We start from the raw sequence: 12,056 nt of genomic DNA on the forward strand, positions 1-12,056 counted from the left end.
AAGTTTACATACACTCAATTAGTATTTGGTAGCATTCCCTTTACTTTTTAAAACCTATACTTATACTACTTAAAACTATACTTGCGTATACAATTTTTTTCTGAGGTCTTGACTGATTTCTTTTGATTTTCCCATGATGTCAAGCAAAGAGCCACTGAGTTTTAAGGTAGGCCTTGAATTACATCTACAGGTACACCTCCAATTGACTCAAATGATGTCAATAAGCCTATCAGAGGATTCTAAATCCATGACATCATTTTCTGGAATTTTCCAAACTGTTTAAAGGCACATTCAACTTAGTGTATGTAAACTTCTGACCCACTGGACTTGTGATACAGTGAATTATATGTGAAATAATCTGTCTGTAAACAATTGTTTGAAAAATAACTTGTGTCATCCACAAAGTAGATGTCTGACTTGCCAAAACTATAGTTTGTTAACAATAAATTTGTGGAATGGTTGAAAAACGAGTTAAGGACTCCAACCTAAGTGTATGTAAACTTCTGACTTCAACTGTATGTTCAGTCCTTTCTAGTGTGGCGACACATTAGTTGAACAGGAGAAGAGGATGAGGTTGCTTGTGGAGGAAGAGCAGTGGGGGTGGTGGGTAGAACAGCTGCAGTGATGTTGATTGGTTGCTCTGGCTCATCACTTGTTGACTAAAAGAAAGAAAGATTTAGACATTTGTTGGACATTGCCATAGTTCAACAGCTGAAAAGCCTTCATTAACATCCTCCCAGAGGATCCACTGAATGAAGGAGCCTATTTACAATTTCATTCATCAATTAAATAAATGATACTATAGTACATTCAATGACGTTATTATTGTGGACTATAGGCTACTCCTGTATCTACCTTCTACAATACCATAATCCCTCATCTCTCCCAAGTGGTCATTCTCTCTTTCTCCCCTTACCCATCTGTCTATCGCCTCCTTTGAATTCCATGCTGTCACAGTTACCAGCCCTTTCAAGCTTAACATCCTTATCATTTATCACCCTCCAGGTTCCCTCGGAGAGTTCATCAATGAGCGTGATGCCTTGATAAGCTCCTTTCCTGAGGACGGCTCACCTCTCACAGTCCTGGGCGACTTTAACCTCCCCACGTCTACCTTTGACTCATTCCTCTCTGCCTCCTTCTTTCCACTCCTCTCCTCTTTTGACCTCACCCTCTCACCTTCCCCCCCTACTCACAAGGCAGGCAATACGCTCGACCTCATCTTTACTAGATGCTGTTCTTCCACTAACCTCATTGCAACTCCCCTCCAAGTCTTCGACCACGACCTTGTATCCTTTTCCCTCTCGCTCTCATCCAACACTTCCCACACTGCCCCTACTCGGATGGTATCGCGCCGTCCCAACCTTCGCTCTCTCTCCCCCGCTACTCTCTCCTCTTCCATCCTATCATCTCTTCCCTCTGCTCAAACCTTCTCCAACCTATCTCCTGATTCTGCCTCCTCAACCCTCCTCTCCTCCCTTTCTGCATCCTTTGACTCTCTATGTCCCCTATCCTCCAGGCCGGCTCGGTCCTCCCCTCCCGCTCCGTGGCTCGACGACTCATTGCGAGCTCACAGAACAGGGCTCCGGGCAGCCGAGCGGAAATGGAGGAAAACTCGCCTCCCTGCGGACCTGGTATCCTTTCACTCCCTCCTCTCTACATTTTCCTCCTCTGTCTCTGCTGCTAAAGCCACTTTCTACCACTCTAAATTCCAAGCATCTGCCTCTAACCCTAGGAAGCTCTTTGCCACCTTCTCCTCCCTCCTGAATCCTCCTCCCCCTCCCCACCCCTCCTCCCTCTCTGCAGATGACTTCGTCAACCATTTTGAAAAGAAGGTCGACGACATCCGATCCTCGTTTGCTAAGTCAAACGACACCGCTGGTTCTGCTCACACTGCCCTACCCTGTGCTCTGACCTCTTTCTCCCCTCTCTCTCCAGATGAAATCTCGCTTCTTGTGACGGCCGGCCGCCCAACAACCTGCCCGCTTGACCCTATACCCTCCTCTCTTCTCCAGACCATTTCCGGAGACCTTCTCCCTTACCTCACCTCGCTCATCAACTCATCCCTGACCGCTGGCTACGTCCCTTCCGTCTTCAAGAGAGCGAGAGTTGCACCCCTTCTGAAAAAACCTACACTCGATCCCTCCGATGTCAACAACTACAGACCAGTATCCCTTCTTTCTTTTCTCTCCAAAACTCTTGAACGTGCCGTCCTTGGCCAGCTCTCCCGCTATCTCTCTCAGAATGACCTTCTTGATCCAAATCAGTCAGGTTTCAAGACTAGTCATTCAACTGAGACTGCTCTTCTCTGTATCACGGAGGCGCTCCGCACTGCTAAAGCTAACTCTCTCTCCTCTGCTCTCATCCTTCTAGACCTATCGGCTGCCTTCGATACTGTGAACCATCAGATCCTCCTCTCCACCCTCTCCGAGTTGGGCATCTCCGGCGCGGCCCACGCTTGGTTTGCGTCCTACCTGACAGGTCGCTCCTACCAGGTGGCGTGGCGAGAATCTGTCTCCTCGCCACGCGCTCTCACCACTGGTGTCCCCCAGGGCTCTGTTCTAGGCCCTCTCCTATTCTCGCTATACACCAAGTCACTTGGCTCTGTCATAACCTCACATGGTCTCTCCTGTCATTCCTATGCAGACGACACACAATTAATCTTCTCCTTTCCCCCTTCTGATGACCAGGTGGCGAATCGCATCTCTGCATGTCTGGCAGACATATCAGTGTGGATGACGGATCACCACCTCAAGCTGAACCTCGGCAAGACGGAACTGCTCTTCCTCCCGGGGAAGGACTGCCCGTTCCATGATCTCGCCATCACGGTTGACAACTCCATTGTGTCCTCCTCCCAGAGCACTAAGAACCTTGGCGTGATCCTGGACAACACCCTGTCGTTCTCAACTAACATCAAGGCGGTGGCCCGTTCCTGTAGGTTCATGCTCTACAACATCCGCAGAGTACGACCCTGCCTCACACAGGAAGCGGCGCAGGTCCTAATCCAGGCACTTGTCATCTCCCGTCTGGATTACTGCAACTCGCTGTTGGCTGGGCTCCCTGCCTGTGCCATTAAACCCCTACAACTCATCCAGAACGCCGCAGCCCGTCTGGTGTTCAACCTTCCCAAGTTCTCCCACGTCACCCCGCTCCTCCGCTCTCTCCACTGGCTTCCAGTTGAAGCTCGCATCCGCTACAAGACCATGGTGCTTGCCTACGGAGCTGTGAGGGGAACGGCACCGCAGTACCTCCAGGCTCTGATCAGGCCCTACACCCAAACAAGGGCACTGCGTTCATCCACCTCTGGCCTGCTCGCCTCCCTACCACTGAGGAAGTACAGTTCCCGCTCAGCCCAGTCAAAACTGTTCGCTGCTCTGGCCCCCCAATGGTGGAACAAACTCCCTCACGACGCCAGGACAGCGGAGTCAATCACCACCTTCCGGAGACACCTGAAACCCCACCTCTTTAAGGAATACCTAGGATAGGATAAAGTAATCCTTCTCACCCCCCCTTAAATGATTTAGATGCACTATTGTAAAGTGGCTGTTCCACTAGATGTCATAAGGTGAATTCACCAATTTGTAAGTCGCTCTGGATAAGAGCGTCTGCCAAATGACTTAAATGTAAATGTAAATGTAATGAAGCAGCATACCCATCCACATTTATTATGGTAGATGTGATGATGGTAGGGATGGTAGGTGTGGTGATGGTAGGTGTAATGATGGTAGGGGTGGTAGGTGTGATAGGTGTTGAGATAGTATATATATGGTAGGTGTATTGATGGTAAGTGTAGTGATTGTAGATGTGATGATGGTAGGTGTAATGGTAAGTGGAGTGTTTGTAGGTGTGGTGACGGTAGGTATGGTGATGGATGGTTTGGTGAAGGTAGGTTTTGTGATGTAGGTGTGAGAGAAGTGGTGATGGTAGGTAGTGTTTGGTAGGTTTGGTGATGATAGATATGGTAGGTATGGTGATTATAGGTGTGGTAGGTAGGTTTGGTAGGTGTGGTGATGGTAGGTGTGGTAGGTTTGATGATAGTAGATGTGATAGTTGTGGTATTGGTGGATTGTAGGTGTGTTGATGGTAGGTGTGATAGTTGTGGTAGGGTGATGTGGTAGTTGTGGTAGGTAGGTTTGTTAGTTGTGTTTGGTAGGTGTGGCAGTTTTTGTAGGTAGGTGTGGTAGTTGTGTTAGGTAGGTTTGGTAATGGTAGGTTTTGTAGATGTGGTGATGATTGGTGTGGTGTGGTAGTTGTGTTAGTTTTGGTAGGTTGGTGTGGTGGTTGTGGTACATAGGGGTGGTAGTTGTGGTATGTAGATGTGGTAGTTGGGATAAGTAGGTGTGGTAGTTGTAGTAGGTAGGTGTGGTAGTTGTAGTAGCTATGTGTGGTAGTTGTAGTAGGTAGGTGTGGTAGTTGTGGTAGTTGTGGTGATTAGGGTTGGGCGGTATCCAGATGTTCATATTGTCATACTATCCTTCTCTCATACTGGGATTTACAGTGTGTGGTAGTTGTGGTAGGCAGATGTGGTAGGTAGGTGTGGTAGTTTTGGTATGTAGGAGTGGTAGTTGTGACAGGTAGGTGTGGTAGTTGTGGTCGGTATGTGTGGTAGTTGTAGTAGGTAGGTGTGGTAGTTGTGGTGATTAGGCTTGGGCGGTATCCAGATTTTCATATTGTCATACCACCCTTCTCTCATACCGGGATTTACAGTATTACCGGCATAGCACATGAGGGGTGCTAAAAACACCAGAAAAACCTATTGCCCTCTATTACCAGAATGCTAACAAATTAGCACAAACTGATAGCAAATTCACATAGACGCTGTTAGCTAAATGCTAACAACTGAAAGCAAACAAGCTAATTGCAAAGCAGTGGAGGCTGCTGAGGGGAAGACAGCTCATAATAATGTCTGGAATGAAGTCAATTGAGTGGTATTAAACACATGGAAACATCTTTGATGTGGTGGATCCCACTCCACTGACTCCATTCCGGGGTTTCCTGGAAGGATATTGATCTCATCCCGTCAGTAGAGGATGCCTGGATATTTTTCAAAAATGCCTTCCTAACCATCTTAAATAAACATGCCCCATTCAATAGAACAGCCGCCGTGATATGCAGCTGTTCAGGGAAGCTAGAAACCATTATACACAGGCAGTTAGAAAAGCCAAGGCTAGCTTTTTCAAGCAGAAATTTGCTTCCTGCAACACTAACTCAAAAAAGTTCTGGGACACTGTAAAGTCCATGGAGAATAAGAACACCTCCTCCCAGCTGCCCACTGCACTGAAGATAGGAAACACTGTCACCACTGTTAAATCCACCATAATTGAGAATTTCAAGAAGCATTTTTCTACGGCTGGCCATGCTTTCCACCTGGCTACTCCTACCCCGGTCAACAGCACTGCACCCCCCACAGCAACTCGCCCAAGCCTTCCCCATTTCTCCTTCTCCCAAATCCGTTCAGCTGATGTTCTGAAAGAGCTGCAAAATCTGGACCGCTACAAATCAGCCGGGCTAGACAATCTGGACCCTTTCTTTCTAAAATTATCTGCCGAAATTGTTGCCACCCCTATTACTAGCCTGTTCAACCTCTCTTTTGAGATTCCCAAAGATTGGAAAGCAGCTGCGGTCATCCCCCTCTTCAAAGGGGGGGACACTCTTGACCCAAACTGCTACAGACCTATATCTATCCTACCATGCCTTTCTAAGGTCTTCGAAAGCCAAGTCAACAAACAGATTACCGACCATTTCGAATCTCACCATACCTTCTCTGCTATGCAATCTGGTTTCAGAGCTGGTCATAGGTGCACCTCAGCCACGCTCAAGGTCCTAAACGATATCTTAACCGCCATCGATAAGAAACATTACAGTGCAGCCGTATTCATTGATCTGGCCAAGGCTTTCGACTCTGTCAATCACCACATCCTCATCGGCAGACTCGACAGCCTTGGTTTCTCAAATGATTGCCTCGCCTAGTTCACCAACTACTTCTCTGATAGAGTTCAGTGTGTCAAATCGGAGGGTCTGCTGTCCGGACCTCTGGCAGTCTCTATGGGGGTGCCACAGGGTTCAATTCTTGGACCGACTCTCTTCTCTGTATACATCAATGAGGTCGCTCTTGCTGCTGGTGAGTCTCTGATCCACCTCTACACAGACGACACCATTCTGTATACTTCTGGCCCTTCTTTGGACACTGTGTTAACAACCCTCCAGGCAAGCTTCAATGCCATACAACTCTCATTCCGTGGCCTACAATTGCTCTTAAATACAAGTAAAACTAAATGCATGCTCTTCAACAGATCGCTACCTGCACCTACCCGTGTCATGTCTTGTTATGTCTGTTCCTGTCCTTTCTCTTCACTCTGTCTCTCTCTGCTGGTCTTTTTAGGTTACCTTCTCTGTCTCTCATTCCTCAGCTGTTCTACATCTCCCCTAACTAGCTCATTCACTCGTTCCCACCTGTTCTCTCTTCCCCCTCTGCTTAGGTCTCTATTTCTCTCTCTGTTCCTGCTACTTTCAGTGTCTGATTCTTGTTTGTGTTTTTGATGCCAGAAGCAAGCTGTCGTCTCGTTTGCTTCCACCTTGTCCTATCCTGTCGGAGTCTGCCTGGCAGGTGCATCCTGCATTATACTAACGTTCTTTTTGTTCCATTGTCTACGTTGGAAGAGGATTTATGCCATTCCTGTTTTTCATTAAAGAACTCTGTTTTCTGTTAAAACCGCTTTTGGGTCTTCACTCAAGTACATAACAACCCACCTGTCCAACATCACTACTCTGGACGGCTCTGACTTAGAATATGTGGACAACTACAAATACCTAGGTGTCTGGTTAGACTGTAAACTCTCCTTCCAGACCCATATCAAACATCTCCAATCCAAAGTTAATCTAGAATTGGCTTCCTATTTCGCAACAAAGCATCCTTCACTCATGCTGCCAAACATACCCTTGTAAAACTGACCATCCTACCAATCCTCAACTTTGGCGATGTCATTTACAAAATAGCCTCCAATACCCTACTCAACAAATTGGATGCAGTCTATCACAGTGCAATCCGTTTTGTCACCAAAGCCCCATATACTACCCACCATTGCGACCTGTACGCTCTCGTTGGCTGGCCCTCGCTTCATACTCGTCGCCAAACCCACTGGCTCCATGTCATCTACAAGACCCTGCTAGGTAAAGTCCCCCCTTATCTCAGCTCGCTGGTCACCATAGCATCTCCCACCTGTAGCACACGCTCCAGCAGGTATATCTCTCTAGTCACCCCCAAAACCAATTCTTTCTTTGGCCGCCTCTCCTTCCAGTTCTCTGCTGCCAATGACTGGAACGAACTACAAAAATCTCTGAAACTGGAAACACTTATCTCCCTCACTAGCTTTAAGCACCAACTGTCAGAGCAGCACACAGATTACTGCACCTGTACTAGCCCAACTATAATTTAGCCCAAACAACTACCTCTTTCCCTACTGCATTTAATTAATTTATTTATTTTGCTCCTTTGCACCCCATTATTTTTTATTTCTACTTTGCACATTCTTCCATTGCAAATCTACCATTCCAGTGTTTTACTTGCTATATTGTATTTACTTTGCCACCATGGCCTTTTTTTGCCTTTACCTCCCTTATCTTACCTCATTTGCTCACATCGTATATAGACTTGTTTATACTGTATTATTGACTGTATGTTTGTTTTACTCCATGTGTAACTCTGTGTCGTTGTATGTGTCGAACTGCTTTGCTTTATCTTGGCCAGATCGCAATTGTAAATGAGAACTTGTTCTCAACTTGCCTACCTGGTTAAATAAAGGTGAAATAAAAAAAAAAAAAAATTCCAACCATTATTATGAGCCGTCGTCTCCTCAGCAGCTTCCACTGTTGCAAAGAAAGGCAAATCCAGCTCATAAAGTGATGTAAGGGATAATCAACGAGGGACTATGAGTTCTATGGTAAATAATGAACACTGTGGAACTGACCTTCCATGGACTTGCATTAGTTGATTATCCCTTTTATACCATGGCTATAATTTAACACATTTGCCGGTAGAAATGTGTTCAACATCCATTGAAGTAGCTGGCAAGTTTACTAGATAGCTACAGTAGTTGCCTTGGTAACAATCAAACATACTTGCTTGTTTAGATAACCAAACCATCAGTCCTAGCTTGCTATTATGAAAACCTAATTCAACAACACCAATAATGTTTTCAATTTGACTTAATTTGTAATGTCCAAAAGTCCAAACGTAATTACTGTGTATTGGAGGGAAGAGGTCTGTGAACCAATATCAGTTTGTTGTATTCATAAAAGTGGAAGCTACTGAAGTTTTAGGGAAGCATTTTTGCAGGTAAAGTCCATTCAAATTCATTAAAAAATTAAAAGTTATTGATATTTATTAGTGGGATGTGGTTCCTGAACCAATGATAGTTGTTTGTATGCATTAAAGTAATATGGGGTGGAAGCTATTGACGTTTTAAGAAAGTATCTTTAATGTAAAGTCGATTTAAGTTGGTAGAATATCACCAAAGTTGAAAAAAAAAGTAATTGCTATTGATTGGAGGGATGAGGTCCCTGAACCAATCACAGTTAGTTTAACTCATGAATGTCAGATGGGGTGGAATCTATTATATATATATATATACACAGTGTGCCGAAAAAGTATTTAGTCAGCCACCAATTGTGCAAGTTCTCCCATGTAAAAAGATGAGAGGCCTGTAATTTTCATCATAGGTACACTTCAACTATGACACACAAAATGGGGGGGGGGGGGAAATTCAGATATCACATTGTAGGATTTTTTACGAATTTATTTGCAAATTATGGTGGAAAATATATATAACTATATATTTACATGTGTGTTGCATGTACACTAAACCCTCACATTTGGATAACGTCACTTTTTAAAGTGACAACATGTATATTAACAGTGTAAAACATGAATAGATGTTTAAACATTCTTTACCCCATCCTAATTTTCTTCCAGATGCTTGGCTTTTTCTTGTTCTTGGAGGTTGGCTCTGATGTTTCAACCTCTTCTGGAGCTTCTAGATGCTGGCTGTCTGGCCCCCCCTGATGGTTCTCTGGCCCCTCCTGCTGGTTCTTCTTGAGCAAGGCATGGAATTTGTCAATAAATGTAAATAATTCCCGTCCCAAATTGACCTGACCCAAAGTTAAACATGAGTCCCAAATGGCACCTATTCTTGGTAAAGTGCCAGGGCTGGCCCTAGGCATATGCGATTGCTTAGGGCCCCATGGCAACCAGGGGCCCCCTGACCCCCCCAAAAACCTTTTTTAGGTCAAATTACCCAGGGGCCTTGAACTACAGTGAGCCCCCATTAATTTTGTTTGTCAATTTCATTCAGATATTATCTTAACATGCCATAAGTCATGGCAAAATGTGTAAAATGGAAGGAATTTAGGTTTAAAACGTCTAATTCTTCTTTCTGCCCCATGGGAAAATGTGTAGAATTGCAGCAAACATGTTTAAAAACCGCAACATGTTCTCTACGCCCCGTTGCAAAGTGTAGATTGGGATGAAATGTAGTCAAAAACCTGAACAAAATGTTTCTTAGGGCCTCAAAAGGCTATGATACACTACTTTAGACCAGGGTCATTGAGATCCAGTTCCATTCTAAATTCCCTGTGTACATTACATTTAAGTTGATACCAGATCATCTTGACCATTTTGGACAGTAGTTTCATATTGAAACAATGATGCAACATGATGACCTGGTGTGGAACGTATGTGTGTAGAGGAGACTAAAGAGGATGATGTCATAAGTAGAGGGAAAACAGGTCTTACCTATGTGGACGATCTTATAGCCCTCCTCAGCCTCTCTCTGATACGTTCTCTCTATCTTTCTGAGGTTCCTCTTCTCCCACTTCTTATTTATCCAGCCCACAGCTCTTCTTCGGATACTTTTGTCAGGTGGGAGAATGTCCTCCTTGTCCTCTTCCTTCTCCTCTAAGTCACCCCTCTTGTACTCAAGGATCTCCCTTCTTTCCTCTTCTGCCATCTCCTCTCTTTTCGTTGCCTCTTATCTTCTCTCTCTCTCTGACTGAAGCAAAATGAAATTCCCAATGCAAATATGAGACATTTTACGCAATCCATTATGTCCAAAATGTGTACAAATACAAACACACAACCTTCTTGCCCATTCAGTTAGGGGTTTGAGAAATTCCTGTTACAATTTGTGTGATGTTACAACAATGTTTTCTCTGATGTTTATGCTTGTAGAAATTACTCCTACAAATGATGCTTCACTAATGCAATTATTTACAAACTGCACAGATACAGTTATCAACAACAGTAATGACGTTAATAAGGAAGTGGATATTCAACCGGCAGAAGAAAGGCAGAGGGGTTGAGATAAATGAAGGTTAGGTTCAGGACCGAGGTTGGGTTAAGGTAAAGGTTAGGTATAGTTTCAGTGAGGTTAAGGTAAGGGTTAAGGAAAGAAATAAAAGTTAACATTGGGTTAGTGTACCGCTGTCTGCCACTATTCATTTTCAGCTGGGTAAATATACACTGCCTTTTAATAATAACAATGACATGTCTTACGTGGGCCAGTTGTAGGTCCACCATCAGTAGATCCAGCAGTTGTTTGAGTCTGTTGATCTGCATTTTTCTCTGGTTCTCCTCCCATTCTGTGGCTCTCTCTGCCTCCCTCTCTGCCTCCCTCTCTGGCTCCCTCTCTGGCTCCCTCTCTGGCTCCCTCTCTGGCTCCCTCTCTGGCTCCCTCTCTGGCTCCCTCTCTGGCTCCCTCTCTGGCTCCCTCTCTGCCTCTCTCTCTGCCTCCCTCTCTGGCTCTCTCTCTGCCTCCCTCTCTGGCTCTCTCTCTGCCTCCCTCTCTGGCTCTCTGCCTCCCTCTCTGGCTCCCTCTCTGGCTCTCTGCCTCTCTCTCTGACTCCCTCTGGCTCTCTGACTCCCTCTGGCTCTCTGACTCCCTCTGGCTCTCTGACTCCCTCTGGCTCAGCTTTCCACTCTTTCATTATACCCCTTTCTACTCTTCTTCTAAAAGGGCTCTGAGATGGTCTGTCTCAGACTGTAGTTGTTCAATGATCTTGTCCTTCTCCGTTCCACCATTCCTCTTCTTCTTTTCCTCCTCCCAGAGGCACACTTGAAGTCTGTCCGTCTCCTTCTTCTGATTTCGGATCGTTTGATCCTTCCCCCTCAACTCAAGCATGTGGGCTTCCTTCTCTGTACAGGTCTTCTCTTCTCTCAGGAAGTGAACCTCCATCGCTGCCTGCTTGTAACTGGGAGCAAAGGAATGTCAACACATTATTTAGGAAGTGAACTCAGACAATTTACTTCAATATTACAATAATAGTTCAACATCTACTCAATTTAACTGTCTTTAATAACTTTATGTAGCGGGTCTTATATGCACCACAGTAGAAGCAGGAAATGAAGAGCGACCACGGCTGTCTTCTATACCTTTTTTAACCCATTATTTTACCAGGTAAGTTTACTGAGAACACATTCTCATTTACAGCACTGACCAGGGGAATAGTTACAGGGGAGAGGAGGGGATGAATGAGCCAATTATAAACTGGGGATTATTAGGAGACTGAGATGGTTTGAGGGCCAGATTGGGAATTTAGCCAGGACACCGGGGTTAACACCTTTACTCTTACAATCAGTGTCATGGGATCTTTAATGACCTCAGAGGGTCAGGACACACGTTTAACATCCCAGCCAAAAGACAACACCCTACACAGGGCAGTGTCCCCAATCCGTGCACTGGGGTATTGGGATATTTTTTTTTAGATCAGATGAAAAATTGCCTCCTACTGGCCCTCCAACACCACTTCCAGCAGCATTTGGTCTCCCTTCCAGGGACTGACCAGGACCAACCCTGCTTAGCTTCAGAATCAAGCCAGCAGTGGTATGCTGCTGGCTTATGTTGATCTGCAATAGTATTGTGAAAAGACAGGACAGGAACACATCAGTCTCCAATGCACCATCTGACAAGTTGTTCTACACAGGAGCATGAAGAAAGGTAAAACACATATCCTGTCTCATATCCCCAATACATTGCTAGGTGCTTTCAGTGTTGACAGTACCAAAA

The 12,056-nt window shown here is 45.2% G+C and overlaps 1 long non-coding RNA gene across 2 annotated transcripts; it reads right to left on the bottom strand.

Annotated features, from left to right (window-relative positions):
• Positions 1 to 489: 489 nt before the first annotated feature.
• Positions 490 to 11,237, bottom strand: LOC135545468 (uncharacterized). Of its 2 annotated transcripts, none has more exons than XR_010456473.1 (4): positions 10,547 to 11,237; positions 9,788 to 10,043; positions 8,948 to 9,084; positions 490 to 659 (listed from the first exon to the last, which is right to left on the bottom strand). It is a non-coding gene; the product is annotated as an uncharacterized LOC135545468 (long non-coding RNA). The 2 variants fall into 2 exon arrangements; XR_010456472.1 differs by having other exon boundaries at positions 8,948 to 9,087.
• Positions 11,238 to 12,056: the final 819 nt, after the last annotated feature.

This window comes from Oncorhynchus masou, chromosome 1, assembly GCF_036934945.1.
Source record: "Oncorhynchus masou masou isolate Uvic2021 chromosome 1, UVic_Omas_1.1, whole genome shotgun sequence".
NCBI classification, from domain to species: domain Eukaryota; kingdom Metazoa; phylum Chordata; class Actinopteri; order Salmoniformes; family Salmonidae; genus Oncorhynchus; species Oncorhynchus masou.